This window comes from Rattus norvegicus, chromosome 18, assembly GCF_021556685.1.
Source record: "Rattus norvegicus strain SHRSP/BbbUtx chromosome 18, alternate assembly SHRSP_T2T, whole genome shotgun sequence".
Lineage (NCBI taxonomy): Eukaryota > Metazoa > Chordata > Mammalia > Rodentia > Muridae > Rattus > Rattus norvegicus.
Window position 1 is genome coordinate 5,649,861 of NC_141551.1, and position 13,518 is coordinate 5,663,378.

At 43.4% G+C, this 13,518-nt stretch overlaps 2 long non-coding RNA genes across 2 annotated transcripts; one reads left to right on the plus strand and one right to left on the minus strand.

Annotated features, from left to right (window-relative positions):
• Nucleotides 1-49: 49 nt before the first annotated feature.
• Nucleotides 50-9,203, plus strand: LOC108348747 (uncharacterized). The gene is made up of 3 exons (XR_015642479.1): nucleotides 50-246; nucleotides 3,972-4,159; nucleotides 6,175-9,203. It is a non-coding gene; the product is annotated as an uncharacterized LOC108348747 (long non-coding RNA).
• An 862-nt stretch (nucleotides 9,204-10,065) lies between these two features.
• On the minus strand, nucleotides 10,066-12,389 carry LOC147999664 (uncharacterized). Its single transcript, XR_015642480.1, has 3 exons — nucleotides 12,123-12,389; nucleotides 10,974-11,053; nucleotides 10,066-10,901 (listed from the first exon to the last, which is right to left on the minus strand). It is a non-coding gene; the product is annotated as an uncharacterized LOC147999664 (long non-coding RNA).
• Nucleotides 12,390-13,518: the final 1,129 nt, after the last annotated feature.

Below are 13,518 nucleotides of genomic sequence, written 5' to 3' on the forward strand. Positions count from 1 at the left end.
TGGAGGTGAGGTCATAATGTAGAAAGTGGATGTAGAGTTCTGCAAGCTCACACTGTGAGAGCATCCTTCACATCCCAAAGGCCTGTTATCCTGGGAAAGGGTCAGACAAGCTTCGACAGCTGGCCTCAAAGCTTGAAGTCAATGGAATAGACTGGTACTTCAAAGAAGTGGACCACTGTTTTCTGCAAGAAAAAAACACCTCAGCGTTTTTTATGCTGCCCAATGCTGGAATGTTATGTTGGAAAGGTGTGTGATATGGTTAAGATCAAATCAGTCCAAGATTTTTTAAAGTGGCAATATATGTCCCGACAGACTGAAATCTAATGCCTTGCAGAGTCAATAAGTCCAAACTTTCAATCTGTTTTCTCTGAGCCTGGATTCTACTCTGTCCACACATACATTGGATGTGTTATGCTATGAATATGAATGTTGTGTATTTTACCACTTAGTCCCATGTGTCATGGTGCCACCCTGGAAGATTGTGAAGCCTTATGGGCAAAAATCTACTACCTAGAAGAGGTAGGTTACTGATAGGAAGAGCATAGACAATACGGAGCACCACCGCTTACATGCAGTTTTCTCTCTCCTGGACCACGGAAATGTAAGCAAGCTGCCACATTCTCCCTCCCTCCCTCCCTTCATCCCTCATCTCCCTCCCTTCCCTCCCTCCCTCCTTCCCTCCCTCCCTTCCTCCCTCTACTATACAGCAACCCCGCCATGCTTTCCCCATTGTGATGGACTGTACTCCCTCAGACTACAAAGCAACAATAAATCCTTCTCCCTTAGGTTGGTTCTTGTCAGGGATTTGGTCACAACAATGAGGAATGTTCACTACAGTACCTGGTACTTTAAGCCTCTCTATACCTCTGTGTCCTTATGAGGATCAAGTCAACCGTTACCCTTACAGAGAAGAGTTAAAGATCGAAGAACTTAGAAGTTCATGTACTAGCATAACATCTCTGTTTTGCATTATTTGGTGACTAGAAGAGCGACCATCATCTGTCCTTACATAAACCAAAGCTCCTGCTGTACAGAATACAGAGCAATGGTGGGCAGTTAGCTCTCCATGAATGCAGCATTTCCTTCTACCCATACAAGCACAAAACAGAAACACTAGGGCATGAGAGACAGAATACTCCCAGGATAGACGTGGCTCCACGAAATCCAAAGAAGAAGGCAGCTCCCATCAAAACAGAGAGGCCACAAATTAGACAAATGGAGGGAACCAAATCCAAGGACAGGAGTTGGTTCCTCAATGCACCTGGCACAGCTCCCTAGACATTCACACATCCACAATTCAGACAAACATGGCTAGGCATGAGCAGAAAGAAATAAAACTGAAATCCAGAGGAAACAATGCATAAAAAGGAAGTCTAATAATTTTAAAACATTCACAAATATAAAGACATGCCATTCAAGTGCAATGTCCCTGAACATTTCTGGATTGCCCCGATCTGCTCTTGGTCTTCTCTTTGTTCTCCTAAGCCTTCTAATGGCCTATATTACCAGGACCAGAGACTGTAGGCAAGCTTTGCTTTATATTGTAACTTTATATTGTAAATATAAAGTGTGTCAAATTAAATGTCAAAAAGTGTCAAAGTATTTAAAGTGTCAATCAAGTTAACAGGTATCTTGGTCAAAGCACTTAAATCTGTTCAATATTGACCGCAGACAGGCTGAAGATTACCCATCATCCCTCCTGTCTATGACAAACGTCTCTCCTTTGATCCACACTTTCACTGTCTCTCTCATTTCCACCTCCAGAAAACACTGTTCTACCCTGCTTCAAACTCTCCCTACTTCTCATTAGATTATGCATTAAAATAAAACTGCAGAGAATTTTTTTTTAGGTTCAACTCCATTGTTATGAATGACATCATCTTTTGAAGGCTGGGTCATAAATACTTCACTGAGGGGAATGCTCCTATTTTATTGTAGCAACTCCTTGTTTTGTTTTGTTTGGAGCTAGGAGTTGTGCCCAAGGCCTTCTGCATACTGATCGTGTGCTTTGCCACTGAGGAACCTTTGGCCGCTGTATATAACTTTTTATCTATTCATCCACTGACAGATGCATACACTGACGTCATATCACAGCCATCGTGAGGGATACTGTAGAGAGCATGGGAGCTCAAAGATCTCTCAGAAGTGCTGGGCTTATTTCCTTTAGCTGGGTACCCAGCAGAGAGATTTCTAAGACAGGGAGCTGAGCTTTTAGTGTCCTTCACAGGTTGTCACTGTCTCCCTTTCTCTCTGAGCCTTAGGCTCTGGATGGCCATGGGGACCTACCTCCACTGCTGGATACCACCAAGCCCTTGACATCCTCCTCCCCCCATTTTGGAGTGCTCAGCCCTGGAGTTGCTTTCCTTGTGACTCTCAACTGTTGGACTACATTTCCTAAGGACTTTGAGCATGACTCCTTTTTCTGTACCTCCTCAGTGCCTAGCATAATTTATAATAGACAAAATGGGTCATTTTTTAATAGTAAAGGAAATAAGAAATCAGAAAAAGTAAGCTCTAGGTCCTATTAGCCTAATCCCCGAGTCAGTCTTAGAATTTGCGGGTGCTTTCTGCGTACTTGAAGCTTTGTCTGACATCATATGCACACAGTGTGTGTGTGTGTGTGTGTGTGTGTGTGTGTGTGTGTGTGTGTGTGTGTGCGTGTTATCTACTTTAATGACAGAGGTACACTATGATTGTTTAATAACAGAAGTACACCTCACACCCTCATGCAGAAGTCTCCTTTTTAACTCAGCAGCAACCTTCCTACTTCCATAAATACTCAGAATTCTCCCTGGTTCTATAGAGCTGAAATTATTCATGGTGTAGTGTTTCCACCCCTCTTTTGTTTCTGTTTATTTGTTTGTCCTGTATTCATTACAGTCTAAGTCTCTAGCCATGAGCATGGACTTCCTTTGTAACTCACCCCAGTATACAAGCCATACATGCTCGACTGGCTGCCACTCTAGTGAGTAACGCTTGATCATTTTATTGAAATTCCTCTTTACCCATGGTCTGATTTCTTTAGGGTTTAGTCTAACTTCTTTCAGCTCCTGGTCTGCAGGCCCGTGTTGATTTGCATTATGGCTGCATTAATGCTTTTGAATGCTATCCGTGTGCTAGGTGCTGTTTAGAACTAAATAAAATGTCTTGCCCTAGTGATTTGTTTTCTTTCAACTTGGCAGATTTGTGACCCCTGTGTTTCTAGGAGCTGAAATTGTCAAGACTCTTTTAATGCACCTCTTTGTTCGGGCAATAGCACGCCTGGTGGCTTTGAGAATAGCTGTCGTTTTGAGAATAGCATTTGTAGACACAACTGCTGTTGAAAAGGGAAACTCTATACATGGACTATTTCACTGGGAACAGGCAGCAGAAAAAGCTGCTATTGTTCTTTATTAAAAGTAGTAAATGAAGCCTCATGCACTAATTTCATCCTGAACATGATGCAGCACTTTGCTCTAAAACTGTATCTATATCGACTGTCTCTGAGTCGTTCGTTTCAATTAGTGTTTGTGAGCAATCCCCCTCCCCCACCCCTAGGCAGCCAGGATAGAAAGATCTGGCCCCCATTTCCATGAACTTCCAAGATGGCTTTGAGCAAACAGCGCTAGCCACAGCGTGAAACTCCTCGGGTCCTTGTTACACTCTAGAGAATCATAAGCTCAGGCAATCTCAGCACCATAAAAGCCACAGACAGCTACATTCCAACAGAACCACAGGCTTAGGGTACTTCTTTGCAACTTGGAGCAGTGCCACTACAGTTTAGCATGAGTTGAAGACAGATAGGGCACATTTGTCCCTCTTCTGGTTGTGAAATGGGGCTCCTCCAAGCATGTCTGCACAGCACTGAGGCTCAAAAACTAGGCGTTTTCCACTTGGACGACACTGAGTCTTCTGGTTCAAGTGAATGTGCCAAGTCCCTCTCCACACAACACATTAAAAGTCAAATTGCATCTGTCTGTCTCCCTTTCTAGAACAAATGCACATACGCTCGAAACTTCTTGAGAAGTTCACTCCAAATTCAGATGTCCAGCATGAGGCGAAAACAGAACGCAGAATATGTAAGGGATAAATGAACCACAGGCATGCAGCCAAATGCTCCTAAAAATGTCCTGGGTGATGAGTATTAATGCAACCCACAAGAGAGTCATCGGTTTTGAAGGTAAAAAAAGAAATAGCTATGATAAAGTGTTAAAAAGGAGGGTGAATAAATTTAAGAAAGATAAACTCCCAAAGAAGTTGAAAACTCAAATGAAAACAAGAACAGATATAAATCAGAAGGTCTTCTGATACTGAAAAAAAATCAGTAAATCTTCACAACTTTGCCAAGTGGATTAGCAAAATTGCCTCAAATCATTCCAATTTGCATTAATTGATCACTAGAAGAAATATTTTTTTCTAAGTACCAATCTTACTTCTTAATTGCTTCCCAATCTTCTCTTCTTCAAAATATTTCACTCATGCTTATTCTTCCAAGTATCTCCTTGTCAATATGTTTGATAACAGCATATAGCGAAGGTTGCAGTATTTACTGTGATTGGGAAATCTCTACCTGATGGCTTAGTTATAAGCTTTTAAAAATACAATCTCATTGCCTCCTTTAATATAAATAAATATATACATTATATATACTTAGTATAACTTTATATACAATAGCTGATGCTGATAATTCTGCATATTTATTATAAAATGAGAACACGTGCCTCAAAGGTTATATTATCAGAGAAATTAGACATGGAAGGCTGGAGAGGATGTGCTTGGCAGGAAAATAGGACCAAGCCAGCCTGCAGGGCCTGACCTGTGTCTTCCATACCATGGATTGCTGTAAGACATAGGCTAAGTACAGTGTCTGTGAAAGCCACTGGGGCACTTGGATATGGAGTTGACTCGGTACCTAGTGAAGAACAGTGTGAAAGCCATTGTCCTGTCGGACTGATCTTGAATGCTCTTCATTAGTCTATGAGCAAACATTGGCTACAGAAGTTCAGCAGTGTCTGTGATGCATCCAGGACTCCGTCGTAGTCTCGATCCTATTCCACGAATTATGTCATTTAACTGATTACAATATGCCCAAAACTCTACCGATGCAGAAGACTCTGCTTTTGACTATTACTAGATAGAATCTGCCAGGAGATACTGTTCTCATTAGCACCGAGGATTGGTATCTAGTACGAGTTAGAACAGCAATGAACAGCAAACAAATGATAATGATTGGCAGGGGAGAATGCAGTAAAAAAAAAGTCTTAACTGTATGCACAGCACACATAGGCACACACTCCTACATGTGTGCATGTTCATACAGGAGGGAGAGAGAGAGGGAGGGGGGAGAGAGAGAGAGAAAGAGAGAGGGAGGGAGGGAGAGAGGGAGGGAGGGAGGGAGAGAGAGAGAGAGAGAGAGAGAGAGAGAGAGAGAGAGAGAGATTAGTACTGTGTAAAATTTGTTAGTCAAGTATTTTAAGGTGTACATTCATAAAAGGCCAGAGTTAAATACCTCTCCTCTGGTAGTTGTTATTAAGGAGAGATTGTCTTTTCCTTGGCTTATTTTCTCAGATGCCAACACAAACATCATTCTTAAAGTGTCTGCCTGTTCAGGACCTATTTATTTCCCTAAATCTCCCCTCTTGCTTATTTTCCTTCTCTCCCTATGTCCCCTTAAACAATTACAAGAAGGCCCTTAACAGGAAAAAAAAAAGGCCCGTTACAGCATCAAGTGGACAAGGACTTGATATGCTTGCCTTTCTGCACTCAGAATCTCTGGGTAGAGGTTTAGGTGTGTGTCCACGCATGCACACCCGCACATTTGTGGCTTTGTGTGGGAGTCTCTGCATGTGAGGTCCACCTCTGGCTTCACCCCACAGGAGCTAGCCACTTTGTTGTCTGAGACAAAGTCTCACACTGGGAGCCAGGGTAGTGACTGGGCTAAGCTGACCATTGAGTCCCAGGAGTCCTCCTGCCTCTGCTGTCCCAGTACTGGGTTTACAACATGTACCAGCTTTTATATGGACTCTAGAACTGACAATCAGATCATGTCTGAACAGCAAACACTTTACAGACTGAACTACCCCCTCAGATCTGGGCTTTAGAATTGTTAATATATTTTTCATCATTTCTATTTCATTCTGATACCCCATCTTCCTAATTTCTCAGAAGATTGTTTTCACTTGGGTTTTTTTATAGAGAAAAACAGCTGAAATCTGATGAAGCCACACACACATTGTTTGGAATAAACAATGAGCAGCACGCACATTTTACCAGCTTGTTTGGATACAAGTCTACCGTTAGGCACGGTGATAGTAAGTAGAGAGATGCGGTGGGAGCCCCTCCCCATAACTCCTCGCCACGATTTGAAGACATTATGCACTTAGATATTTCTATAAGAGGGATTTATGATTTATTTGTGTATAGTGAAGCTACAGGAAAAGAGAAAGGGAAGCAAGGCCTGCTGGTTCTACTTACGGACAAGGAAACTTAAATTGTCAGATTGCTTAACTGAGCTCTCCAAGTCTGCCCGAAGTGAAGAACAGACTTCGGATATAATCCACAAAGCCCGGGCCTCTAAACAAAACCAGTGACTGAATGCCCACTTCAAGTTGGCACAGAGAGGCTCCAAGGTTGAGAGTCTGCAGCTTTAAATTCTCTAAAGAAAAAAAAACCCTTTCAAAAATATAGTTACAGCGCACTAATTAACGTGTTCCGACATCCCTCCACTTCAGTCACCTCGAGAGTCTAAAATTGTTACTGCCACTTAGCCTGGCTTGGCAGTCCTCGCCCCTCAGAATGGAGCCCTGGTGGTCTTTCTGACAAGCTAAAACAGAGACATACTTCTGCAGACATGAAAGATCCCTTCTGTGAACTGTGTTGAACACTCGGTGTTTTATTAAATGGTCTGGGATTTTTTTCTCTACATATCTCTTCTTTCTCAGACACAGTCAACCTTTTTTTTTTTTTTAAATCAAGGCCACTTTCCAGAGTCATTACCCATCACAAATTCTATAATTTTAAATGAGCGGTTTTTTTCCCTGTAATTCAAAAGATAACTCATTCCTATTTCCAACATTTAATGTATTTTTTTCTCTTCTTTTTTTTTCCCTGAAAGCAATATACGTGTGTAATTAATAAACAATTTAGTGTGTTGAGGAACCTAGGAAGTTGGCAAATGTTCTGGGGATATGAAATCTCAAGAAAAGCAGCACATTATAAGAAATACTAAGTAATTACTTATGTAAGCTTTCTTTTTAAATTCTAAGAACATTAACTACTAATTACCTACTAATTACCAGTACTTCAGCAGGTGTTTGCACTTAACTGTAGGCTAAAGCCCCTGTGAAAAACAAGCGCCTCACAGCCTCTCTCTAGAGCACAGCCAGTCCCGCTGGACCAGAAGCACACCACGGGCTCCGCAGCGCTGGTCACAAGCCAATGCCTGCACCATTTGGCTGCCTCAGGTGACAAAGCCAAGCCGGGTCTGTCTGTTTCCCTTTGTCTTCTCTCCAAACGCTACCATTATCGAGGAGTGAGGAAAGATTCCGGTGATAGCATCCAGGTATCTGGGGTTGCACACAAACTATGATGAAGAGGCCTTCGTCAGGAAGACATCCTTCTCACTTCCGGTGAAGCTGTCTTGTGTGGCCGCCTGGCTGGGGCAGTCTTGCCTCCTTCCAGTGTTTCCTCTGGAAAGGAGTGTGCGTTTAGTCCATCGTATTTATCTAGCTTTGAAAATGATCGTGAGTCTCCCTTCCAACTGAAAAAGGGATTCTTCGACTCTACCCTTCTCAGAGCTCTAGAAATTAAAGGCGTTCCATATTTACCAAGGGCTGGGAGGGTCAGGTCCCTCTGCACACAGTGCCAGCTCTCGGCCCAGACCTGAGCATTGCGTGACTTACCAGAGTCAAGAGTTAGGTTTTTTCCCCCCGACTCCGTGTTCCTTTCCGTTTTTCTTTTTTCCCCCTTTCTTTTATGTGTTTTTTGGTTCCTTGGTTTTGTTTGGTCCTCTGAGGCAGGCACTTTCTATGCAGCCAAGCCTGGACTCAAACTGGAGGTCTCTTAGCTCCTGCCTGCCCAGTTCTGGAGTTACAGTTATACACCACCAGCCTGTGTGCCCACGCCTAAACAGCTACTCCTTTAGGACACTTCAAAGATGCCTCTGCCGTTCCTTGCTTCGACTGGAAAGGGATGCGGGAACGCACGATCTCACCGGAAATCCACCAGACGGTGTTCAGTCCTGCCAGGACCATCTTCCAGAGCACTCCCTGCCTCATGCTTCAGTTTCCTGCGGCTACCATAAGGAATTACCATGGCCTGCGGCTTACAGCCACAGAGATGTATCCTCGCACAGTTATGGAGATCAGAATTATGAAATCAAGATGTCAGTGGGGATTCTGGGAAAGAGTCTGTCTTCCACTAGCTTCCAAGCAGTGCTTGGCTGGTGCCTGCATTTGTAGCACCTTCTTTCAACTTCAGTCTAATGCTCCACGACGCCTTCTGAAAGATACATGTCATTAGATTCAGCGTCCACCCAGATAATCTAGGCTGCTCTCAGTTTCAGATCCTTAAGTTAATGGCATATGCATAGACATCTTTTCCAACTGAGATCATAGTAGCAGATTTGAAGGATTTAGATATGGACATTTCTACAGAGGTCATCACCACCAGACTACTGTCTCTGTAAGTGATCTTTAATGTGTTCATTTATTCAATTTTATCAAAACTTGTGCTGTTTCAGATGGAGATTGTTGTAACAAGATCAACTAGGCCTTTATTCTCACAGAGTTTATCTATGATCTCCCAACCAACATCATCTATTTTGTCTACTACCCAGTTTAGAAATACATCCATCCTTAGATGCTATGATCCAGTACAGGCACTCAAACACATAACTCTTCGAAAATCTGGTGAAATCATAGCACGTGTGCATGTTGGGGAAACAAGGGATGCGTGTGAAAAGCTTCAAGCTTTCAGAAGAACAAGAAAGAACCACACAGATGTGTAAATTTTATAAAACCATTGTGTATTGTAATTGAAATGCCAAAACAGTGAAGAATCCAATGTTGGTGAGGAGACAGACATTAGTGTAATGGGCATCGGCTCTGTCTTTGTCAGCTGGACGTCTTTTATGTATCGCAAGCTGTCCCTTTCTATCAAATTTCCACTAATTGTAGAAGTTTATTAAAACTAAATATGAGTGCACAGCTTTTCCTTTCCCAGCATTCAGGTGTTCTTGTCATTAAAAACCATGACTCACTCCACCCTGTTCCACAGTCCTGAGTGCTCTGAAATGAGGAAAGAGATGAACCAACCCAGTAGGTGTTAGGAGGAATGGAGACAACAGTGTTGGAAGACAATTGTTAGGGGTTAAGATTGTGTGTGACCACAGACATTAGTCAGAGAGTAGGCAAGCCAAGGAGTAAGTAAGACATGGTCTGATCATGGCCAGGGAGAAGCAGGAAGGCAGATTGAACTGCAGTGTGTCTCTAATGGAGAACTATTTTCCAGTTAAAGGAAGAAAACATAAATTAGTCATCTGTTGCACATCTGAGGCCAGCCCCATCTGCTCATTCTATGCCTAAGGTCTTCTGGGTCTTGGTGAGGGAAGAGGGCAGCTCTCAGTGCTGCTGCTGCTGCTGCTGTTCGTAGGTTGGAAGGATCTGGCGGAGGTTGCTTTTAAGCCTGGAGGCCTACTAGAGTGCAGTTCACTTACAGGTATAATGGACAGGGTCATGTTTGATAAAACCCAAGTTGGTTTCATATGGAAAAGCAAATGGTATCTTTCTGCAGCTCTGTCTATGTGTGTACAGGCTTTAAAGGATGACAGCCGGGACAGTGGGCTCCTGGAGGGTCATTAGCGCTCGGGTCTCAGTAGTTCACTGGACTCTACAAACTGCAGCCCGGGAGCACAGACCAAGCAGCTGCTCCCTACTCCTCAAAAGGATGGCATGGATTCTGTCACTGGGAATATGGGAGCTTGAGATAGGACCTTGCAATGTAGTTCAAGCTGGTGGTAAACTCACAGCAATCCTCCTGCCTTAGCCTCCGGTGTGCTGGGATTTACAGGCATGTACCACCACACCATACTGTTGACCCTCTTTTACTGGAATGATCAGTTTTGTACCGGGTATGTGGCATAGTGTTTTGGTTATCAGTAATCCTTAGGAACATTTTCATACATTGCCAGGGGGAGCGGGGAGTCAGCATTTGTGGAACAAAGCAAAAGCGACAATACCTCGGGAAGCTGTGTAGGTGTTCAGAGCTGGCAACGCAAGTCCCAGTTACAGAGGAAAACACCACTTACCCTCCACCGCCATTACAAATACAAGAAACCCCAGGATCAGGAAGGGGAAGAAGGCATGTTTTTTCCTTAGCAGATTTTGATTGTTTGTTAAGAAAATAGTTATTGTGTGCTTTTCCACAGTTAATCAAGCCATCTTGTTCCGATCAAAACATATTTACGTGTCAATTTGAGGGGAGGCACCGAACCCAGGTGCAGCAGGCTTCTATGTCACTCTAACAAGTGACATACTGCTCAATGTCTCTCATAGTCAAAGCCAACTCTCCCTCTAGTCCCTTCAAGGACTATGCTAACCAGTGAGCCAGTATTTAAAGATCAGGGTAGTTGACCTAAGTGAGCTGAAGTCTGCATCTCTCTGAATATCCATCCATCTTCCTTGGGCTGAAATCATCAAAGAAGCAGTGAAGCTAAATGCCAGGTTCTCCTTGAAACAGGGCCAGCCTTCTCAACTGCTGCAGTTCTCGGTCTGGGGTCATTTGTGAATGACCCTGCCTGGCCTGGATGAACATGGGAAGTTAGTCCTCATAGCGCTCAGAGGCCTCAGAGATTCCCTCTTCATAGGCTGCTTCAAGGTGTTCCTCTGTTCTTCTTCCTAAATTCGGCTATCCCCTGCTTAACCCTGCAACGAACCCACTGAAATGTTACTGCCTTTATCACCCAGTTAACCCCAGTGCCACCAGGTGCCACTCACCCCAAATCCTGCTTTCCACATAATGTCTTCTTTGGACCCTGGTATGCTGAGAAGATGACTGAGAGCCTCTTTGCATGTATCTGTGGGGGAAGGCAGGCACACCCCACTTTTCTCAAGACCACCAGAACGACTTCAGATAAACCTCTAAAGACCTCAAGATCAAAAGCTCTGGCTTACGTCTTCATGTATATTTTCATACAGTGTTTCATGTTAGTTCTCTATTATTTTGTGTATCCTAAGTAAATTATTATTAAAGAACCATGTCTAATACTTATATTCTACAGTGAATGTTGGAGCATCATTTGAAATGGAAGTTGACTGGTTTACTCCCTGCTATATTTTGGGATAGTCATGACTCGTAAGAAATGAAAACTGTGTGTGTGCTTCCCACCAGAGGTGGCAATGAACATCCTCCAATGAACTGGAGGATGTAGTGTTCTTGCTTCCAAGGCCTCAGCACCAGCTCACTCACTCACTCATACTGTGGCCAGGGTACGCACTCCAGATCCCAGGCAGAGTAAACAGTGATGGTGGACACTGGAAAATGAATAGTCCCCTTTGTTGGCAAAGTTTTTTTGTCCTGATCCGGCTGCTGCTTCTACAGATTGTGCCATTTGTGAAGATTCGACGAGCCCTGCGCTGGTTGTTTGCACAATATTCTGCATATACATTTTATTTAATGTAAGCAGCAAAAGAAGAACTGGCTATATTCCATGTTCAGCCTATTTCCTGGGTTGAGGTGCATCTATCCCATCTGAGATGCTCCTCTTAGGAGCAGACACAGGCATTATCTTATCATCTGATTCAGGGTCGGGTACACCATAGGGGGCAGCATCTTCCATTGAAACAATGGCCTTGGCATCCATGTGGTCCCTTCCCATGTGGCTCATTGCAGTTCAAGCATCCACGTGAGTTACCAACAGCTAGAACTCCGGAACACTGTTCTCCCCAGAAACATATTTGGATTCACCTCAATCCATCATCCTTTGACTGACCTTTGTCTTGGACACGTACAGCCTCTACTAAATAACACTACAGGAAAAAGAACCCAGATGTGTGCACAAAAGTGTGTATAAGAAGTTGCTGTAGTCATGTGATCTGATCCTGTCCCTGGATACATGGGCAAAGCTCCCAGAATCAAGTACTTACTGGGGTACTAGCAGTTTCTGTCAATCTTTGTTTATGTTGGAGTTGATTTCCTTCCTTCTCAAAAAGGCTTCCTTCTAGCCAAGTGTGGTGGCACATGCCTATAATCTCACTACTCCAGTAGCTGAGGCAGGAGAATTGCCAGGAGTCGAGCCTGAGCTACATAACAAGATCATGTATAAAAGGAAGCTTCCTTTTAAAGAGGAAAGGGGAAAATCATCTCATTCTTTTCCAGCCCGTTTCACAACAGTGTCATCCTCATTTGGGAATGTCCCAGCTTCTCTCACCCCCAGCTTCTGATGTCATAAATGACAAAGCTATTTTGCATTCTGTCATTTGTGAAGTCATGATTGCCAATAGGTCACTGTTCCATTGTGTCATCATTCTGCTCACAAATGAAAGGTTATATGGCGCACAGAATAACAACCTTTCCAAGACACTCCAGAACCTGTGAGCATGCTAGTGACATGTGGCTCAAAAGGGCCTTTGTGGGCTGGAGAGATGACTCAGTGGTTAAGAGCACTGACTGCTCTTCCAGAGGTCCTGAGTTCAATTCCCAGAAACCACATGGTGGCTCACAACCATCTGTAATGGGATCTGATGCCCTCTTCTGGTATGTCTGAAGATAGCAACAGTGTACTCGTATACATAAAATAAATAAAAATCTTCAAAAAACAAAACAAAACAAAACCACAGGTTTTGTGAGAGTCAATATTTATTTTTTTAAAAAAGGGCCTTTGCAGATGGAATTAAGGGTACAGATATTAAGATAGAAAAATCCTTCTAGGTTACCTGTGTAGTAATCACAAGCCTTTAGCAGCAGCAGAGGTGAAAGGTAGAGCTAGAGAAGGAATGGGCTGCACAGAGAAACCACTCAGAATGTGAGAATCACTTTACCGGATCATGTGTGAGGATGGATAAAGGAAGCTATGAGCTAAGGCAGAGGGTGTCTCCACAAGCTGAGAATGTCTATCTGCAGACCCAAATTTCCCCCAAAACCCAAATGAATGAGGAAATAGCTGGTCTCCTTGATCACCTAGCAGGAATGCAGAACAGGAAGCCACTGATCTCAACTATCGTAAAGAACTCCTGCACTGTACTTTGGTGTACAGGACTGTCTAGCATTAACCTTTTGTTGTTTGAAGCTGCTAAGTGTATTGCAATTTGTTACAGCCACAGCAGAAAACCAGTATAAAAAGCCAAGACTCCCATTGGGCTAGCTTCAGTAGCAGGGTATCACAGAAGTTCTGAGGGCCGTTTCTGTTGACACTGATAGTTGACCTACATGTGACCTGGAGGTCATGTTCCTGACTCCCTATGAGTTTCTGTTTCCATAGCTGCTAAACCACTCTGAAACAATTGCAGGATTTGCTCTATTTGGCAATGCTGTGGTGCTGCG